The sequence below is a fragment of the Sus scrofa genome, chromosome X (genome assembly GCF_054392235.1).
Source record: "Sus scrofa isolate SSC_HxYL_T2T_F1_AM1 chromosome X, Sscrofa_HxYL_maternal_Yorkshire_Landrace_v2.0, whole genome shotgun sequence".
NCBI lineage: Eukaryota > Metazoa > Chordata > Mammalia > Artiodactyla > Suidae > Sus > Sus scrofa.
In genome coordinates, this window is record NC_139401.1 from 83,414,106 (window position 1) to 83,437,062 (window position 22,957).

Consider the following 22,957-nt stretch of genomic DNA (forward strand, 5'->3'; position numbering starts at 1 on the left):
GAGGAGTAAAAAGCAAAAGGAATGAAAAGAGAACTGGGCCTAATGGACTTCTGTGATATATGAACTGGAACATTATGTGCATCATAGGAGTTCCAGAAGGAGAAGAAAAAAAAGAGAGGAGCAAAAACTTATTTTGAAGATACAATGACAAAAGGTTCCCAGTTTTTAGGAAATACATGAATCGACAAGTCCAACATGCTTAATGAACTCCAGGCAGGATAAAATCAAGGTGGCTCACACTGAGGTATATTATAATTAAACTGTCAAAAGCCAAAGGCAAAGAGAATTTTGAAAGCATCAATAATAAAGTGAGTCATCATGAACAAGGGATTCTTTACAAGAATATTGGTAGATATCTTAACAAAATCTTGGAGGCCAGAAAGCAACGGGATGGTATATTTAAACTGTTGAAACAGAAAAATGTTAACCAAGAATTCTATATTTGGAAAAATTGTCGATAAACAATAAGAGAAAAATGAATGCACTTCCAGATAACTAGATCTTCCCTACAAGAAATTCTGAAGGCACTCCTTTAGGTAGAAATGGAAAGATGCTAGACAGTCAAAGCCAACTCAAAATGTTAATTATATTTATCATGTTATACATTACATCCCTAGTACTTACTTATCGTATTATTGAAAGCTTACCTTTGGCTGCCTTCATCCAATTCTCCCTTCTCCACCTCTGGTAACCACAAATCTGATCTTTTTCTATGAGTGGTTTTTGAAGTACAATTGACCTACTACACTGTGGTAGTTCCTGTTTCACAACATAGTGATTTGATATTTCTACATTTCAAGAAGATCACCTTAAAAAATAATTACTATATATCAGCATACAAAGATATTAGTTATTGATTATAATACCCACACTGTACATTTCATATACATGACATTTATTTTGCATCCATGAATTTTTTTTCTCTCAATCTCCACCTGTTTTTTCCTTCCCTTCAGCTCCCCCCTCTGGCAACTTCTTGTTTATTTTCTGTATCTATAGCTCTGTTTCTGTTTTGTTGTGTTTTTTCATTTGTTTTCTTTTTGAGATATTGTATATAAGTGAAATTATGCAGTATTTGTCTTTTTTTGTCTGACTTATTTCACTCAGCATAATACCTCTTAGGTCAACCTATATTGTTATAAATGACAAGATTTCATTTTTTTATGGCTGAGTTTTATACACACACACACAGAAACATTTCATATATATATGCATATACATATATATATTGTAATATTTCCCTTATCCATTCATTTATTGATGGCACTTATGTTGCTTCCATATATTGACTATTATAAATATTGTTGCAATGAACATAGGGGTGCACATATCTTTTTAATTACTGTTTTTGTTTTCTTTGCATAAATACCTGGAAGTGAAATGGCTGGATCATATAATAGTTCTATTTTTAATTTTTGAGGAAACTCAACATCATTTTTCATAGAGGCCACACCAATTTACATTTCCAACAACAGTGCACAAAATTTCTCTATGTGTTTGGCAACACTTATTATTTCTTGTCTTTTTGATACTAGGCAAGCTGACAGATGTGATATGATATCTCATTGTGGTTTTGATTTGCACTTCACTGATTATTAGTTATGTTGAACATTTTTTTCTTTTTTTGACCACACCCAAGGCATTTGGAAATTCCCAGGCCAGGGATTGAGTTCAAGCTGCATCTTCAACCTATGTGATAGCTGTGGCAATGGCAGATCCTTAATCCACTACACTGGGCTGGGATTGAACCAGCAATGCCACAGAGAAAAGCCAGATCATTAACCCACTGCACCACATCAGGAACTCTGATGTTGAACACATTTTTATGTGTCTGTTGGCCATCTGTATGTCTTCCTTGGAAAAATGTCTATTCAGTTCTACTGCTCATTTTTTAATTGGGTTGTTTGGTATTTTTTTTTTTTTTTTGTATATTGAGTTGCTTGAGTACTTTACATGTTTTTTATATTAAATACCCCTAATGAATATAACATCTGTAAGTATTTTCCTCCATTCATTAGGTGGTCTTTCCATTTTGTTGATAGTTTCCTTCACTGTGCAAAAGCTTTTTAGTTTGTTGTGTCCCATTTTAAAAACTCTTACTTTTGTTTCCCTTGCCTGAGGAACCAGAGGCAAAAATGTATTACTAAGACTGTTGTCAAAGAGCTTACTGTCTATGTTTTCTTCTAAAATTTTTATGGCTTCCAGTCTTACATTTAAGTCTTTAATCCATTTTGAATTTATTTTTCTGCGTGTATGAGTGAGAGATTAGTTCAGTTTGATTCTTTAGCATGTAGCTGTCCAAAACCATTTACGGGAGAGGTTGTATTTTCCCAATTGTGTATTCCTGCCTCCTTTGGTGAATGCTAATTGTCCGTATAAGTGTGGATTTATTTCTGGGCTCTCTATTCTGTTCCATTAATCTGTGTATCTGCTTTTGTGAAATTGCCATAATGTTTTGATTACTGTAGCTTTGCAGCATTGTTTGAAGACAGGGAGTGTTACACCTCCAGTTTTGTTCTTCTTTCTCAAGACTGTTTTGGCTATCTGGGTTTTTTTGTGTTTCCACACAAATTTTAAAATTATTAGTTCTAGTTTTTTAAAAAATGCCCTTTGTATTTTGATAGAGATTGCATTGAATCCATAGATTGTCTTGTGCAGTATGGTCATTTTAAGAATATTAATTCTTTCAATCTATGAGCATGTTATCTTTCCATGTGTTTCCATCTATGTTGCTTTTAATTTCTTTCATCAGTGTATTATTATTTTTTTTTCAGTACAGTTCTTTTACCTCCTTAGGTAGATTTATTCCTAGGTATTTTACTCTTTTTGATGCAATTATAGATGATATCCTTCCCTTAATTTCTCTTTCTGATAGGTCACTGTCAGTGAACAATATATAGAAAATGACAGTTTCTTACAAAGCTAAACATAGACTTGCCATCCAATCTAATAATGGTGCTCTTACATGTTTAATTCAAATGTTTGAAAATGCATGCCTTTAGGGAATTCCTGTTGTGGCTCAGTGGGTTATGAACCCAATTAACATCCATGAGGATGTGGGTTTGATCAGTGGGTTAAGGATTTGGTGTTGACATGAGCTGTGGTGTAGGTCACAGATATGTCTCAGATCCCGCATAACTGTGGCTGTGGTGTAGGCTGGCAGCTGTACCTCCAATTCAACCTCTAGCCAGGGAACTTCCATATGCCATAGGGAGGCCCTAAAAAGCACAAGAAAAAAAAAGAAAGAACAGAAAAAAAGACAATATATGCCCTTATTTAAAAAAAAACCTGCAAGCATTATTTACAATGACTAAAAAGATGGAAGTAACCAATAATTTGTTCAATATGTGAATATGTAAACAAATATTCATACATTCATAAAATGAAATATTATAGAATTATAAATAAAAATCAGCTATCGACCCATGAAAAAATATGTCTTAATCTTAATTGTGCATTGCAAAGTGAAAGAAGTTGGTCTAAAAGTAACTTCTAGAGATGGTAAAAAAAATCACTTCAGGAGAAAGAAGGAGGAAACTTTGGGGGATTTTTAAGACAGTAAAACTATTCTGTGTAATACTTGTGGTTTTATAAAATATGTATCTGGTCTTTGTTCCAGTTTCTGTAATTCCCTAACTAATAGGAATGTCTTTGTAATGCTAATGATGTGACTTAGAGTAGACCCTTAGATAGTTCAGGATAGGTCTGGTCATTAGAAAGGCCAACAATTTGATTAATAGATTGGAATTGTGGGCCAGTATGACATCTAGGGAGGGCAGGAGAAGAGGAAGTTTTTGAGTTTAACTATATTGTCCAATGACTTAATCATTCTCACCCACATAATGAAAGCCCAATAAAAACACTGGATATCTGGGCTCAATGGAGCTTCCTGGCTGGAAAATACATTAATATGCTAGAAGGTTGATATACTCAGATTTTTGAGGACAGTGCAAAGAAGTTCTGAATTCCTTGACAGAGCCCATCCTACATGTGTCTTCATTTGGATGTTTTAGATCTGCGTTCTTTGTAGAAAAACCATGATCCCTAAGTATAGTGCTTTCCTGACTCCTGTGAATAGTTGTAGTGAATTATCAAATTTGAGGAAGTCATGAAAACCTCCACATTTATAACCAGTTAATCAGAAATGTATGACCTAAGGACCCCCTGAAGTGTGCTGGTGTGAGAAGTGCAGTCTTATGGATGACTGAGTCCTTAAATATGTGGAATTCAACACTGGTCCCAGGTAGTTAGTGTCAGAATTGAAATGCAGTATACTCCACTGGGGATGAAACAAAACAATACTGACATGCTGAATTGATGACATATGCTTTTATTAAAACCCATATAATTTTACTCCTTTTAACAAAGAGTAAATAGTGGGGAATGCAAATTTTAAAAATTATATAGAAGGTCAGAATATCCCATGATAGAATGCAGATTATGGCAAAACAACCTAACCGTATTATAAAGATATGGTATAGCCTCACTAAGTGGAATATGTGCTTCCCAATGTAACCTTGGAAATGAGTGGAATCTATACTATTTAAGGCAAACAAGTGTACATAAACACTGTATTGTAGTTGACAAAATGGTTTTACATAGGCATATGAATTAACAATTGTGATAGTGCAATAAATGTATACTGGAAATAACAATTAATTAAATGGATAGCCAAATGTGTGAACCAGATTTTTACCTGTTAGAGTAGATTTACAGATAAGCAAGAGGTAAAGGCTATAATGATCCATGTGGTAATAGAGTTGGAGACATCAGTATCAACTCATGTGTAACTTAATATAGATACAGATGACTATATATAGAAATATTTATAGACATATGTATGACAGGTTATTTTATACTATATCTATCTATATCTGTCCATGTATCTATCTACCTATCTATAAATGTCTATATTTGCTTTTATAGCTGAGGTGACCTAAAAGAAGTGATGCCCCAATAATCAAGATCACACTTAATGCCAAGATCTTGGTTTTTAATACCATTCTCTAATAAAAGAATCAAGGTTCCTTGGAGAATTGGCTGATTCTAAGACTGGGGAAGGAAAAAAGCAAGATGAACCTGGAGTATCTTACAGGGTTAGAAAGTAAATATGTGCTTAATAGAAAAATAAATAAATAAGTACATAAAATTAATGGGAACATGGTAAACATACAAATAAGCTAAATTAAAACATTCCCAATGACCAATGTTGAATCAATTTCAATAACACAAAATAATACTCAGTTGTAACTTAAAGTAGAAAATGAGTTTCCATGATTCCAAACTAATAAAAATAAAAAATGAAATAGTCAATAAATAGAAGAGATGAAACAAATCTTTCACAAAAATTTCAAATAAAGTATTCTGATGATCCATCCTAAATGAGGAGAATATACTCCTCAATCCTTAAGGGTGGGCTATGCATACTGTAGGGAAGGGGGCAGAGAATAACTTTGAAATGGAGAAACATAATAAATGCTACTTTAGCCAGATGATCAAGATTGATATCAACAGTCATAAGCTATGTGGATAGTATCCACCTTTGATATGATATGATGACAATCATATTTTATCTCTATTATTTCCCCACCCAAACACATTATTCCAGTGTACCCATGAGAAAAAAATATGAGACAGATTCCAATTGAGAGAAAGCCTATAAAATGCCTTATCAGTACTCTTCAGACTGTCAAGGTTGTGAAAAGTGAGAAAAGTTTGGGAAACAGTCACAGACAAAAGAAACCTAAGGAGACATGATAACTAAGTGTAACTGGTATCCTGGATGGGATCCTGGAACTAAAAAAAAGGTGTATTAGGGAATAAAGGACAAAATATAAATAAACTAACAATATGGCAATGTAGATTTGTCAATTAATTGTGACAAATATACCATACAAATGTAAGATGTTAATGATGAGGGAAACTGAATTTGGAGAATATGGACTCTCTCTGTATTATCTTAATAATTTTTGTAAATCTATACTTTTCTGAAATAGAAGCTTTATTTAAAAATTTGACCAAATATTTAATGGAGGTAATCTTACTTACAAAAAAAAAATGGTATTATGTAGGAAAACATATGTGGCATATGTAGACGTGAAATTACATTTTTAATAAAAGCTAGGAAATGGTGACAAAATTATGAAAGTAGTCATCTCTTGGAGGAAGCAAAGAGATGTTGAGGGATGCATACAGCTAGATGAAAGATATTGTTAGTATTTTGCAATTCATGTTTGAAGTGAATATGTAGGTTTTCATTTTATCAGACTAAATGTGTATAGGGAGAGATGATACATACACACATATATATGTACATACATAGATGTGAAACAAAAGAAAATCATATCACAGATCAATTATGATAGAGTAGCATGAATAGGAAAATAAGATTACTCTAATTCTACATATCTTACATCAATCAATAAATAAGTACAGTGAGATATCAGCCATATATTGGATCTCCAGTTCAAAAGCAGATCTATAGAGTCTATCTCTGAGGACTTGTCATGGATCTTTGGCAAAAAATTTCTGAGGAGGAAAAAAATGTGATCAAAATATTGGAAACAGGAGTCCCTGTTATGGCTCAGTGGTTAACAAATCCGACTAGGAAGCATGAGGTTGTGTGTTCAATCCCTGGCTTTGCTTAGTGGGTTGAGGATCTGGCATTGCCATGAGCTGTGGTGTAGGTTGCAGATGCAGCTTGGATCCCGCATTGCTGTGGCTCTGGCACGGGCCGGTGACTACAGCTCCGATTAGACCCCTAGCATGGGAACCTCCATGTGCCGTGGAAGCCGCCCTAGAAAAGGCAAAAAGACAAAACAAAACAAAAAAAATTTGGAAACATGAAAAACATTAGGAAATTAAGAGGCAAGTTTTATAAGTGTGATTGGAAGTAACATAGGTCTTCCAGGTATGCATTGCATCTAAGGATTTCTGATAAATTTGAGGCTATTAGTAAAAGGGGGATATAATAAAGAGGTATAAATTTGGAACTATTAATAAACAGGTGGGAGGAAGTATAGAAGTAATAATTCTGGGAACTGAATTTGAGAGCATTTAATAGAGATCCTTGAGAAAAATGAGAACAGCTGTTGAATACTGCAAGAAACATATCAACTCAATCATTCATCACAATAAAATTTCTCCCAGAAAGCTTTTGTTTTTGATGCTGTTGAGGAAAGTTAAAGCAGATGTGTGTGGTTCCTCTGCATTATCTCTCTTGACTCTTGCCCACATGCAGCAAGATTTGGAGGTGCAGGCAGTCTGGCAGGGGGTTTTTCCAGCTGGGCAGTTTGGCAGTGGTGCTAGGATTGAGCCAGTGGTCTTACTGTGCAGGGATAGAGGCAGGTAGTGTCTCTAGGCAGGACTGTTTGGTTCAGGACAGGAGCAATCCAGGGTTGAATGGAATTCCCCTCAAACCAACCGTACCTTAGGTTTAAAGTTATATCTCTTGTCTGGGCACTTTTAATGAGCTATCCTGGCCAATCTCCATGAGCAAAAACTGCTTCCACCAGTTGCCTCAGAGATCACAGTCTTGATCACAATCAAGAGTCAAGTTTATAGCAGAGTACAGTAAATTTTATTTACACCCTCTGAGAGAGTGGGCCATCCTGGGGTAGGGACTGGCTCTGGCTGCAACTGGGTCTTTCCTTATATACAGTGGACTTGTTTGGGGACCCCACTTCTTCCTCCACAGGCCCACTAATTTTTCCTCTCCCAGCCCCCTTGTGACATGTTTAAGAGCTGAGTGTTATTTGATCTCTATATGGGGATGCGTTTTGATCCTCTGATTGGTTTCAGGAGGGATGCATTACTTGCATGGGGGATAGGTTATAGAGAAGTGCTCTCTGAAGAGCATGTCTCATTTGTATAGGGAAGTGACTCCAGTATCTGTGTGTGGCCTTATTGTTGATTGCAGGCCTCCTATTTTTGGTAATGATAAGTGGCCTCTTTTGAATCACCCAGGCCTAATTCCCTATCCTATCTTACCTAACAGAAGAAACGAAGAACTTCTGGCCTGTTGCAGGCAAACACTGAATCAAATGAGAGTCAAAGTTCTCCTGAGATGTATCTAGGAATTTATGAGACTAAAAATATCAAAATAATTATAGCATTTCTATTCTCCCTACTCCTCCTTAGCCTTTTGCCTAAACTGATGAATGTTGATCAGTGGGGAGGGGCTTACCCCGGTTAGTTCCTAAGAAGGAAACCTAAGAGTCTGTAAGGGCCTGTGACATCTGTAATAGCACTGACCCTAAGTTGGATAAATAAGGATGGAAGGATCAAGGTCTAAGAGGAAAATCCAAGATTTAATGATTATACTTCTGCACTCAATTCACTGGAAGTCTACCTTTAAAATTATTACCTTTGTAAAAGCTAGAAATAATTCCTTTTTGGGTCCTCTGGAATATACACCAAATTATGATTTGATAGCAAAATGGTGAAAAAAAGTACAAAAACTTTCTAGCAAAAAGATGGAATGATTTCAAGGGTATAGAGAATCAGCTAATTCTGCATATTGAGTCAAAAGAATAATTTTATATTTTAGTGTTAGGTACTTAAAAGGAGCTTAGTAAATCGTCATTAAATCAATCTTTGGAGTTTGAGTCACAGAGAAAGACTCATTTGCTTTTATACTTTATATACTTTTAAAAATAAGAGTTTTTTTAAATTTTCTTTTTTTTTTAACTTATTCCTGCCCCTTCCCCTACATAGTACAGGAGACAATTTAACATGAGAGCTTATATCCTAATTATTAATTTAAATGATCATGTCTCCTTCTTTGTCAGAATATCCATAACTTCTTGTAACTAGAATGTCTATATTATAACTTCAGATTGGCAGTTTAATTGCCTAAACTGACCCTTATTATTTTGAAGTGTGGATATGCTATAAACATAATAGTTGTCTCTTTATGCAAAACACTCTTCACTAAATTCAAGTACTTTTAGCCAAAATGTGTTAATGTAGCTATTACATATGTCTAATAAAATCCTAATTTTTTTTTTTTTTTTTTTTGCTTTTTAGGGTCCCACCTGTGGCATATGGAAGTTCCCAGGCTAGGGGTTAAATCGGAGCTTCAGCTGCTGGCCTACACGACAGCCACAGCAATGCAGATCTAAGCTGCCCTTGCTATCTATACCACAGCTCATGGTAACATCTGATCCTTAACCCACTGAGTGAGGGCAGGGATTGAAACTGCATCCTCATGTATGCTAGTTGGATTCGTAACATGCTGACACACAATGGGACAATCCTCATTTTTTTATCATTTATTTATATATATATATATATATTTTCTACTGTAGAGCATGGTTACCCAGTTACACATACATGTATACATTCTTTTTTCTCACAATAAGTGTTCCATCATAGTGTAGCACTGGGAACTCTGCCTCATTTTTTTTTTTTTTTACATAGGAAATTCCACATATGGAAACAAAAGAAATTCCCCTTGAACCACTCCCTCTTGTCACTTGCTCATAGTCAATACTGCACAGACTAGAAATGTTTATTTTCTCATAATTTATTAAAGATGTTTACATCACAATATTTGCTGCAAGAAGTATGCTTTTCAAAATCTTATTATGCCGTAGGCACATGGGCCTCCTAGAGAGCACGAATCAGAGAGAAATCCCATTTGTGCTTTGACTAAGGAAGCCCTAAGAGAAATTCGGAGGGATGATTAAATCTAGATTTAGTAATTCTATATGCAGACATGAGTTAGCATGTAAGTTTTATACTAGGATATAAAGTTAAGATGTGCTAACTTAAAACATGGCATATTTTATTCTTAAGATACGCTGAAGAGTTTAACAATTTGGCAACAGTTTTATAATCTTTAGCATGGATTTAAGACCTAAAAGCACTCTCTAAAATGGCTTTTCCTTTTGGCTTCTTTTAGACAGACAATCAATTAGCATGGGAGGATCATGGCAATAAATAGTCAATTGAACTAACAAAATCATATGTCATGTTTCATGGGGCTCTTGTTTCAAGAATGTACAGATAATCTCCCACTAAAGGAGAATGACAAATTTTCTTTGTTTCTGTTTTCATCAAAGGGAAGGTATAACTTATGTAAAATGACAGATTCAGAAAAAAAAAGGGAAAAGGGGGCTAGAAAACGTTTTTAACTGTATATAACATGCAAAATACTTTTTTATTTTATTTTTTATTTTTTTTATTTTTAATTTTGTTTACATATTTTCTCACATGAAAGGATACAGAAATCCATCCGCTTTTTTTTTTTCCCCACTGTACAGCAAGGGGATCAAGTTATCCTTGCATGTATACATTACAATTACATTTTTTCCCCACCCTTTGTTCTGTTGCAACATGAGTATCTAGACAAAGTTCTCAATGCTACTCAGCAGGATCTCCTTGTAAATCTATTCTAAGTTGTGTCTGATAAACCCAAGCTCCTGATCCCTCTCACTCCCTCTCCCTCCCATCAGGCAGCCACAAGTCTTTTCTCCAAGTCTATGATTTTCTTTTCTGAGGAGATGTTCATTTGTGCTGGATATTAGATTCCAGTTATAAGTGATATCATATGGTATTTGTCTTTGTCTTTCTGGCTCATGAGCAAAATACTTTTTTAAAATCATCACACTAGCTTTTCATAGTTGGACATTGTATTAATTTAATATATAAGTTTAACAGACTAACAAAGATGTAACAGCTTAAAATGAAATCTGTTTATTAGTACATAATTCAGTAAGTCAGAATTTCAACATAATGTATCTTGGTTCTTTGTTCAGTCTCCCAAGACTAAAATTAAAATGTTGGCAGAGTAGTAATTTTAAAGTTTTGGAGAAAAATCTGTCTTTAGGATCATTCAGGTTGTTGGCAGAATTCAGTTTCCTGTGGTAGTAGAATCCATGTCCCCATTTTGTTGCTGGCTGTTGTCTAGAGAGTGACTCTCAGTTCCTAGAGGCTACCCTCAGGTTCTTATACGTGTCTCTTCACCTTCAGAGTCAGCAGCAGTGTGCTGAATCCTCATGCTCTCAATCTCTCTGGCTTTTCTTTCTGTTATGAGACAGAGAAAACTCTTAGTTTTTAAAGCTCTCATGTGATCTGATTAGATCTTTGGATTAACTCAGAGTCACTAGTAAACTTAGTTGCATCTGCAAAATATCTTTTTCCATGTAAAATAATATAATCATGAACAAGTTATCTATTACATTCACAGTCCAAGAGGTTTGAGTTGGGATTTTTAGGGGGTATTTTTGGAATTTTGCTTACTACAACCATCTACATTAGTTCTGGATGACTATTATTAGAAAACAAATTATTTTTAGAGTAACTAATTGTAACCATTTCTTCATTTGTCAAGTACTATACTATGCCTTAAAAGCTCAACACTGGGAATTCCCTAGTGACCTAGCAGTGAAAGATCCAGTGTTGTCCCTGCTGTGGTATAGGTTCAGTCCCTGGCCCTGGAATTTTTTATGCTACAGGCATAAACAAAATAATGATAAAATAAAAGTGCAACATTGTTTAGCACACATTGTAGGAGTTTTTTAATATCTATGATATGATGAATAATTTTCAAAGCTTTTTGTCTAATAACAAAAGTATAAATATATCAAACTGAAATAATATATCTTCTCTGATTTTAGCTTCTTAACTCCTTATTGCTTTACATTAGCACTCTATTATAATATTTAAAATGAGTTGTCTTTTTCACTTACGAAATCTTTTTTTTTTTCCTGCACACACAGAATGTGAGAGTTCCTGCACCAAGTATCAAAACTGTGCCACAGCAGCAACTAAAGCCACAGCAATGACAACACTAGATCCTTAACCTTCTGTGTCACTGGAGAACTCCTGTTTAAAATGAATTAAAAGGAGTTCCCATTGTGGCTCAGCGGAAACTCATCTGACTAGCATCCATGAAGATGCAGGTTTGGTCCCTGGCCATGTTCAGTGGGTTAAGGATCCAGTGTTGCCATGAGCTATGGTGTAGGTCACAGATGTGGCTCATATCCTGCATTGCCATTGCTGTGGTGTAGACCAGCAGCTACAGCTCTGATTCCACCTCTAACCTGGGAACCTTCATATGCCATGGGTATAGCTGTAAAAAGACAAAATATGTATAAGTTTATGTATGTAATAAAATGAAGTAAAAAATAAACACATCATATTTTTTATAAACCTATCATCACTAGCATGATTAAAAGTATGAGTTCCCATCATGGCACAGTGGAAATGAATCTGACTGGGAACCATGAAGTGGTAAATTCTATCCCTGGCCTCTCTCAGTGAGTTGAGGATCTGGTGTTGCCATGTGCTGTGGTGTATGTTGCAGACATGGTTCAGATCTGGTGTTGCTGTGGCTGTGGTGTAGGCCAGTGGCTACAGCTCCAATCAGACCCCTAGCCTGGGAACCTCCATATGCCATGGGTGTGGCCCTCAAGAAGACAAAAAAAGAAAATATGTATAAATATTTTAATTTTAATGTATTTCATTAAAAAGAATGTCATTTACCCAAATTAAAAGAACAACAAAAAACCCAAAACAAAACCAAAACAAAACCAAAACTAAAATAATGCTACCTATATATATTAAATGTACATAGGTATATTTTTATGTCTTTCAGTTGCAAAAATTAACCCCAAATCTTTCCTTTATAAGTTCTTAATGTGAAGATATCAGTCATAAACTTGGGAGAGACATTGTTTATTCCATAGTATACATATACTGTTGTGCCTGGCCTTCTTTACACCACCAAAATGATAGACATACAATTGACTTTAGGTTAACTAAGGAAAATTTTATGACCTACAGAATTTATAATGGTGAAAAAAAATGAATAGTGCAATTTGTAGAAAAACTGAAAGTAGTATAAGTCACCAGAAGAATGTTCCCATGGATATTTGGGGCATAATTTTGCTAAAAATTATTCACTGTGTATATAGAATACAAATTTAACTGTGTCTGTAATTTAGCTGACAACCTTAAATGAAAAGATTCAGCAAAAATATGTTAGAACATCACATATTATATTTCTTAATTAATTTTATTCCACTCCAAACATATATCTTGAAGCCTGCAAAATTTTGTAATGGTGCAGATTTGGGTGATTTCATAAGAATATCAATTATTGCAATTGCAGTTTCAATTTCCCAAATAGCAGAAAAAATACTGAATGAAAAATATAATTTTTAAGTACTGAATTGAGAGACAATGAGCTCCTTTATATTCTGTAAACTGTACAACTTAAAATACCTATAAAAGATAAGGGAACATCTGATTCAATCCATTTAGTGATTTTATATTTTTCAAAAAATATTTATTAAAATAGTGAACCTGGGATTTCCCAGGTGGCTTAGTGGTTAAGGATCTGGCATAGACACTGCCTGGCTTAGGTTTGATCCTTGGATGCGCCATTGCTCTGTATGTCTGTTTTGGTACCAGTACCACACTGTCTTGATGACTGTAGCTTTGTAATATTGCCTGAAGTCTGGGAGAGTTATGCCTCCTGCTTGGTTTTTGTTCTTCAGATTTGCTTTGGCAATTCTGGGTCTTTTGTGGTTCCATATAAATATTTAGGTTGTTTGTTCTCTTCTGTGAAAAATGTCATGGGAATTTGATAGGGATTGAATTGAATCTGTAGATTGCATTGGGTACCATAGCCATTTCTACAGTATTAATTTTTCTGAGCCAGGAGCATGGACTATCTTTCCATTTCTTTACATCTTCTTTAATTTCCCTGATTAATGTTTTATAGTTCTCAGCATATAATTCTTTCACCTCCTTGGTCAGGTGTATTCCTAGGTACTTGATTTTGTGAGGTGCAATTTTGAAAGGTATTGTATTTCTGTATTTCTTTTCTAATATTTAATTGTTAGTATACAGAAATGCAACTGATTTCTGAATGTTAATATTATATACTGCTACTTTGCTGAATTTGTGGATCAGTTCAAGCAGTTTTGGGGTTGAGTCCTTAGGGTTTTCTATGTGTAGTATCCTGTCATCTGCATACAGTGACATTTTTCCCTCTTCTCTTCATAGTTGGATGCCTTTTATTTCTTTTGTTTGTCTGATTGCTGTGGCAAGGACTTCCAGTAGTATGTTGAATAACAGTGGTGAGAGTGTGCATCCTTGTCTTGTTCCAGGTTTGAGTGGGAAGGCTTTCAGCTTTTCTCCATTAAGTATTATATTTGCTGTGGGTTTGTCATACATGGCGATGATTATGTTAAGGAATGTTCCCTCTATACCCACTTTGGTAAGGTTTGGATCGTGAATGGATGTTGGACTTTGTCAAATGCTTTTTCTGCATCTATTGAGATAATCATTTGGTTTTTGACTTTTCTTTTGTTAAGGTGGTGTATGACATTGACTGATTTGCATATGTTGAACCATCTTGGGCACCTGGGATGAATCCCACCTTGTCATGGCTTATGAACTTTTCTATATGTTGTTGGATTTTGTTGGCTAAAATTTTGTTGAGAATTTTTGCATCTATATTCATCAAAGATATTGGCCTATAGAGAACCCTGAAATAAACCCAGACATCTATGGTCAATTAAACTTTGACAAAGAAGACAAGAACATAAAATGGGAAAAAGACAGTACTTTCAGTAAGTATTGCTGGGAAACTTGGACAGCTGCATGGAAACCAATGAAACTAGAACACACCCTCACACCATGCACAAAAATAAACTTAAAATGGCCTAAAGACTTAAATGTAAGACAAGATACCATCAAACTCCTGGAAGAGAATATAGGCAAAACATTCTCTGACATCAACCTTACAAATATTTGCTCAGGTCAGTCTCCCAAAGCAAGAGAAATAAAAGCAAAAATAAACCAGTGGGACCTAATCAAACTGACAGACTTTTGCACAGCAAAGGAAACTATTGAAAAACAAGAGTCAACTTACAGAATAGGAGAAAATCTTTTTGGTTCCCAGCAATCCCACTCTTGAGCATACATCCAGACAAAACTTTCCTTGAAAAAGACACATGCACCCACATGTTCATTACAGCACTATTCACAATAGCCAAGACATGGAATCAACCCAAAAATACATTGACAGATGATTGGATTAAGAAGATGCAGTATATATACACAATGGAATACTACTCAGCCATGAGAAGAAAATAATGCCATTTGCAGCAACATATGGAACTAGTGACTCTCATCCTGAGTGAAGTAAGTCAGAAAGAAAAAGACAAATACCATATGATATTGCTTATATCTGGAACCTAATATATGGCACAAATAAACCTTTCCACAGAAAAGAAACTCTAGGACTTGGAGAATAGACTTGTGGTTGCCAAGGGGGAGGGGGAGGGGGAGGGAGTGGAATGTATTGGGAGCTTAGGGTTAATAGATACAGACTATTGCCTTTGGAGTGGATTAGCAATGAGATCCTGCTGTGTAGCACTGGGAACTATGTCTAGTCTCTTATGATGGAGCATGATAATGCGACAAAAAAGTATGTATACATGTATGTGTAACTGGGTCACCATGCTGCACAGTAGAAAAAAAGTAATGCATTGAGGGAAAATAATAATAATAAAAAAAGATCCTTGGCTGGGGAACTTTTGTGCAGGCAACAAACCAAAACCTAGTGAAATTTCTTTGTAAAACACTTCTTATCATCATCCCAAATAGCCTATACTGTGAATATTACTAATCCCTCTCTGTATTTATTATCTCTTCAACTAGATTGACTTATCTTGAAGGTGGAGACCAGGTATTTTATATGTTCAAATGGTATTCAGTCTTTATAGTCTGATATAGAGCATGAGCTCTTAATCACTGCTATGCAATGTCTCATATAACAATGGTGGGCAACACCTTTAAGCAAATTTTATCTTTCTGTTACATATTTCTCCGTTCTTAATTTACCTGAACCAGTTTGGGGATTTGTGCCATTGCATCTATTTAAAGCAGTGTATAGATAAAGCATGAACCAATGCCTGCTAGGATATTATGGTTAATGTACTTTAAATGTTCTTAAAAATGCCCTTGTAATTCTTTTTAATGATATTTTCAAGAATGAAGCTCGAGCCGAAGAGCTATACTAGGTTGATACTAGTTATAGCTTTATCTTGAGCAAAGATACTGTTTTTTTTCCTGTTTGAATTGAATAAATCATTTGAATAGTTCTTTGCATAATTTTTAAAAATACAATTTCACACAAAAATTATTTAAATTTAGAGGGTAACAGTGTTTTCCCTTTGACAGCATTTACAATAGGGTTTTATGTCATAAAAAGTAATTACAAAAAATATTAACAAGTTATTGACCAGGAAATGCAGTGTATTTCTTTAAGCCTAATTTCCTCTACAAACTTCCTTCTGAGATCTATGCTTCATAGAAAACTAAATTATATTTAATGGCTTTAACATACCATGATAAATATTTTTATTACAATGATATTTTGACCAGATTCTTAAAGCAGTAAATGTTTTTCTGTATCTCTCTTTATTACTCAGCATTTCTTATGATTATTATTAAGCCCAAAAGAACTTACTAACTGAAATAAAAATATAAATACATGTTCTTGATATATATTTTTATGTTTTATTTTTAGTATTTCAGAATGGTTATATATATTTTCTTCATTTCTTTTCCTAAAATTATCTCTTAAACCTACTGCAATCCAAATTTTATTCCAATCACTTTACTGAAATTGTTCTTGTCAAGACCACAGATGCCATCAACATTGCTAATTCCAATGATTCAGTCCACATTCTACCGAATCATTAGAAGCATTTAACACAGTTTTTATATTTTCTTCATTTGACCTCCAAGACATAGCTCTCTCTTTCTATTCCTCTTAATTGTCACTCCTTCTCAGACTTTCACGCTGATTTTTTTTTTTTTTTTGGTCTTTTTAGGGCCACACCTGCAGCATATGGAATTTCCCAGACTAGGGGTCTAATCAGAGCTGCAGCTGCTGGCCTATGCCACAGCCAAAGCAATATGGGACCCAAGCCACATCTGTGACCTACACAGAAGCTCACAGCAAAACCAGATCCTTAAACCACTGAGCAAGGCCAGGAATCAAACCAACATCCTCATGGATACCAGTCGGGTTTGTAACACTTGAGCCACAACACAACTCAACCATGCTGATTCTTGTTCTTTTCTTCAGTGCCACGGTGCCCAATCTGTGGACCTATTTTTTATATGCACAAATATCTTCAGATTTGTCATCTAGCATCATATATTTATATAACATTTATATGCTGACAGTGTCAAATTTTTATATTCATATTCAGTACTAATTTACTCTGTAGACTCTAACATTTACACTAAAATATTATTTATTTCTGCTTCTTTTTGCATGAATAGAATCTTCATGAAGGCAAGGATCTCTGTTTTGTTTACTAATGCATTCAAACTCTTGAATAGGAAGATATTTGGAATAGATTAGTATCTTGATCTGTTGATAATGGAAGAATGAATGAGGAATTGTATGTACATATGTGTGTATATACACATATATGAGAGAGAGGGGAGAAAGAGTGTAATATCCCCAAAACATTTGATTAGAACATCTAATTTCTTTGTCACGTTATATAACAGTTTGCTCTTGGGAGTGATATAATCAAGATGATGACATAGGTCATTCTCAACTTCAATCCCTCTCACAAGAACACCTGTCAGCAACCATCCATAGACAAGACACAATAGTGAAGATCCTAGAACGCAAGAATTAGGCTGAAGAACCCCTTGGACCACAGGACTGAGAAGGATCACATTAGAAACCTTAAGAGGAGTAGCTACTCTCTGATCATATTACCCCTTCCCTAGACTGGTATAGTAAGTACTACATCAAGAGGGACACCTGGGTCTATAGTTTCTCCTGTGGGAAGAAGAAAACCCAAGAGGGAAATCCAGCTTCCTTTAGAGTTAAAAGACATTTCCCTAGAAACCCACTCAGGTCATAACTCACAGGGATCACTCAAAGGATTTGGGGGCTCAACCACTGGAAATCAAATATGAGGTGGAGAAGGAGTTGGAGGTTACAGCAACTAGAGCCAAGATTTTGACAGACCACATTTCTGCTTCCAATGGCATGTTAGCTGAGATACAAGGAAGCACTTAATGCCATTTTTAGAGGCAAGCCCATGGCCCCAATTGACCAGGTATCTTGGCTGCCAATTATGCCTGATTTAGGTCCCCACCCAAATAGATGTACTAGACACATGGAGCCCATTTTATGGCCCAGCCTAGGGATGGAAGCAAAATTGCAGCCTCACACAACTGTTGAAAAATCTCCAGTTCCGTTAACAAGAAACTTAACCAGAGAACCCAGGCAGCTATAGAACCCATCCTATACCCTTTCTTGGACAGGGTGCCAAATCAGCAGTCCAATCTAACTATTAAGTATAACCTTTTGGCAGGAAACACAAAAGGTGATACTGGGCAGACTTAGAGCCCACCTATGGTACCACCCAGCTGTGGAGCCCAGCCTATAGCCTAGCACAACTTCAGAACACAGTCTGTAGTTCAACCTAATAGCAGGATACAGCTGGAAGCTTCTTCTGACCAGACAGCCTGTGCAGTGACCTTTCATACCAGTAGAGTAATGTCAGTGGCCAAAATGATCATGAAGCTCAGCTTGAAACCCTTCCTAACTTTGGGGCACAGCCTGTAGCCCCACCTGATAACTGGGCACAGCTTGAAGCTCCATCTGACTATGAAGCCCTGCCTATGGCCCGCTGTGAATACAGAGTCCAGCCAGTCCAGTGATGGCATATATTCAGAGTGTATAGTTTGAGACATCACATGACCAAGAGCAATTGTGAAACACAACCTGTACTCCTGCCCAAATCTGGACTCCCACATGTGGCACCACATTGATGGGAAAAAAATTCTATGATCTTGTTTGACTAGAGGTGATTGCAGAGCATAGCTAGTAATCCCATCTAACCATGGGAATAAAGAGCAAACTGCCCACTCAGGGAATCTACTCAATGTCACCAATTGAATCTGGAGCCCATCCTACACAATCACTCAATGTGGAACCTAGCCAGCAGCACTCTCTTTGACCTCAGAACACATGGCAATAGTCCCATGCAACTAAAGACCCTAATATACAGTCCTGTCTGCCTTTGAACTCTACTAGCAGACCTATTTAGTACCCCAAGCTGTGATGACAGGTAAAGGTCTTTTCCTGCCAAAGTAAACCTGTCAAGTTTGGGAGAGGAGATTATTTTTTCAAATGCCAATATACCAACATAAAAAGCAAAGATCATGAAAAATCAGGTATACACATGAAACCACCAAAGAAAACTAATAAAGGTCTGATAACTGAACCTAAAGAAACCAAGATCTATGAATTTTTGACAAAGAATTAAAAGTAATCCACTTAAAGTGGTTTAGTGAAATACAAGGGAACACAGACAACTAAAAAAAAATAGGAAACAATGCAAGTAAAAAATGAGAAGTTCAACAGAGAAGTAAAAAATATCCAAGGAAAACACAGGCAAATAGATATCCTAAAGTGTCAGTATGCAATGTCTTAATAGAGGACCTCACTAAGAGCATCAACAACAGCTTAACCAAGCAGAAGACAGGATTTGTGAACTAGAAGATTGGTCATTTGAAATTATTCAGTCTGAGAAGCAAAAAGGAAAAAAAAAAGAATGGGAAAGCCTATGGGAATGATGGTATATCATCAAAGAAACAAAACATGTACTATAGGAATTTCAGAAGGAGAAAAGAAAAACAAGGGGAAAAATTTGTAAAGCAGCAATGACAGTAAACTTTCCAAACATGGGGAGAGAAATCATCATCCAGATTCATGAGATTCAAAGAATCCCAACTAGATTATACCCAAATATGGTACACCAAGACACATTAAATTTATACTGTCAAATGTAAATGACAAAGACAGAATTTTGAAAACAGCAAGAGAAAATGACCCATCAGAAACAAAAGAGCCCCCATTAGACTACAAGTGTGTTTCTCAACAGAATACTGAAGGCCAGGATAGAATGGGATGGCAATATTCCAACTACTGGGGAAAAGAACTATCAACCAAGAATATTATACCTGGCAAAGCTGTCCTTCTGATGTAAAAGAGAGATAAAGACTTCTCCAAATAAACAAAAGCTGAGATAGTTCATTACCACAAGAACTGCCTCATAAGAAAGGCTAAGAGGTTTCTCAAGCTTAAATAAAAGGATGACCATCATCTTCTTATAAACATACAAATAAGAAAAACTCATTGATAATTGCATCTATAGTCAGTCAGAAACTCTAAAATTGTAATTTTGGTGTGTAATTCACTTATAGACCTAGAATAAGAGAGTTAAAAATAATCATAATTACAACTTTTTGTTGAGTACACAATTTTAAAAAGATGTAAATACAACTCAACAGCAAAATAAATCCATACATCGTGATTAAAAAATGTGCAGAAGATCTGAATATATATTTTTTCCAAAAGAGGTATACTGATGGCCAATACTAGGTATATGAAAAGATGTTCAACTTTGTTAATCATCAGGGTAATAAAAATCAAGCCCACAATGAGATATTACCTCACATCCAATAGAATTGCTAATATTAAAATGTTTAGGACTTCCCATTGTGGCTCAGTGGAAATGAGCCTGACTAGTATACTTGAAGATGTGGGTTTAATCCCTGACCTCACTCAGTGGGTTAAGGATCTGGGATTACTATGAGCTGGCATGTAGGTTGCAGACACAGATCAGATCTTGCATTGATGTGGCTATGGCATAGGTTGTTGTCTGCTGATCTGATTAGACCCCTAGCCTGGGAACTTCCATACGCCACAGGTATGGCCCTAAGAAGCAAAAATTAAAAAAAAAAAGTCTAGAAATAACAAGCATTGGTAAGGACGTGGAGAAAAGGAAACACTTTTGGACTTTGGTGGGAATGTAAATTGGTGCATCCACTGTGGAAAACAGTATAGAATTTCCTCAAAAAATTAAAAATAGAACTACCATATGACCCAGCAACTCCACTTCTGATTATTTACTGGAAAAAATAAAAATGAAGATTATAGCTCAAAAAGATATATGCACTCCTATGTTCATTGCAGCATTGTTTACAATAGCCAAGATATGAAACAACATAAGTGTTCATCACTGAATGAGAAGATAAAGAACTGCTAAGATATATGTGTATGTATATCTATCTATATATATTTATTTACACATACAGTAGAATTTTCAGCCATAAAAATGAAAGAAATCTTGCCATTTGCAACAACATGGAAGGACATCAAAGGCATTATGCTAAGTGAAATAAGTCAGAGGGAGAACAAATACTATATGATTCCTCTTCTACATGGAATCTAAAAAATTTTTTTAAAAAACACAAGCTAATAAAGAGAACAGATTGATGGCTGCCAGGAGTAGCAGGGTTTAGAGGAAGGAGAAATGGGTGAACAGTGAAAATTTTGAAAAAATTTCCTATAATTACTTACTGATAAATTTAACAGAATGTATGTAATATCTGTACATGGAAAGTATAAATTATTGCTGAGAAAAATTAAGTAAGATATAAATAAAGGGATAGATATGCAGTGTTTATGAATTGGAAATCTCAATATTGAATAAGAACAGAATTTGATGTTCTGTCTAACCAGTGGTGATTTTACCATTTTTTCCTTCTAATTCATCAGACTGGAGGGATAATCTGGTAATAGTTTTTGTCACAGTTAAAGAGAACTCATGGAAAGTCTTCTAGTTTAGTCATGAAGAGAACGAATGGATCATCTGGTAGTGATAGAGGTGGTGGCAAGTGGATCACAGGTACTCTGAGGGAAGAGACTCTTTCTCTCTAACTGGAAGAGCTATGGTTCCAAGAGGCTGATGTAAATACCCACTGTCTGGTTCTGGACACAGAAGTTGTGGGGCAGAGCCAGGTAAATTAAGCCCCACCTTACAAATGAAAGGACTAAAAAGGGAAGCCATGGGAAATCCAAAAGTAGTGGAGACATAATGGCTAGGGAAAAGATTAAGAATTCAACCCTATAAAGTTCTTTATGAACTTATTTTTTCCCTTTTTTTTTAAAGTTTTATTATTGCATAGTTGATTTACAATGTTGTGATAATTTCTACTGTACAACAAAGTGATTCAGCTATACATGCACACACATCCATGTTCTTTCAGATTCTTTTCAGACTTAAGTTATAAAAGAATATTGTGTAGATTCTCTGTGCTATACAGTAGGTCCCCATTGGCCAATCATTCCATATACCTCAGTGTACATGTGCCAATACCAAATTCCTAGTCCTGTGTATGAGTTTCCATCTCACTCTTAAGATGCCCTTGCCCGGATTTGATACTAAACATTATGCTAAAGAGTTTGAGAACTAAACTAAGAAATAGACCATAGCCTGGACAGTTCACTAGGTGAAGCATATGGTGGACAGATTTGAATGACATTGTAAAGGCTTTGAAAATGAAACTGACATTAAAACCATACCTAATGAAACTTACAAGCTTTTGCATAGCAAAATAAGTTAAAAAAATCAATCAAAAGGCATCTTTTGGAATAGGAAATAATTGCTGCAAATGATACAACCAACAAGGACTTAATATCCAAAATATAAAAATAACAAACTCAACAGAAAAAAAAATCAAAAAATGGGCAGAAGACCTAAATAGACATTTCTCTAAAGACGACATAAGGATGGCCAACAGGCACACGAAAAATGCTCAACATCACTAATTATTATAGAAAAACAAATCAAAACTACAATGAGGTATCACCTCACATTGGTTAGAATGGCTATCATTAATAAGTTTACAAATAACAAATTCTGGAGAGGATGTGGAGAAAAGGAACCCTACTAACTGTTGGTGGGAATGCAAGTTGGTACAACCACTATGGAAAACAGTATGGAGTTTGCTCAGAAAACTAAATATAGGAAACCTGTTCCATCAGTTCCACTCCTGGGCATCTATCCAGACAAAACATTCATTCAAAAAGATACATGTCCTCCTATGTTCA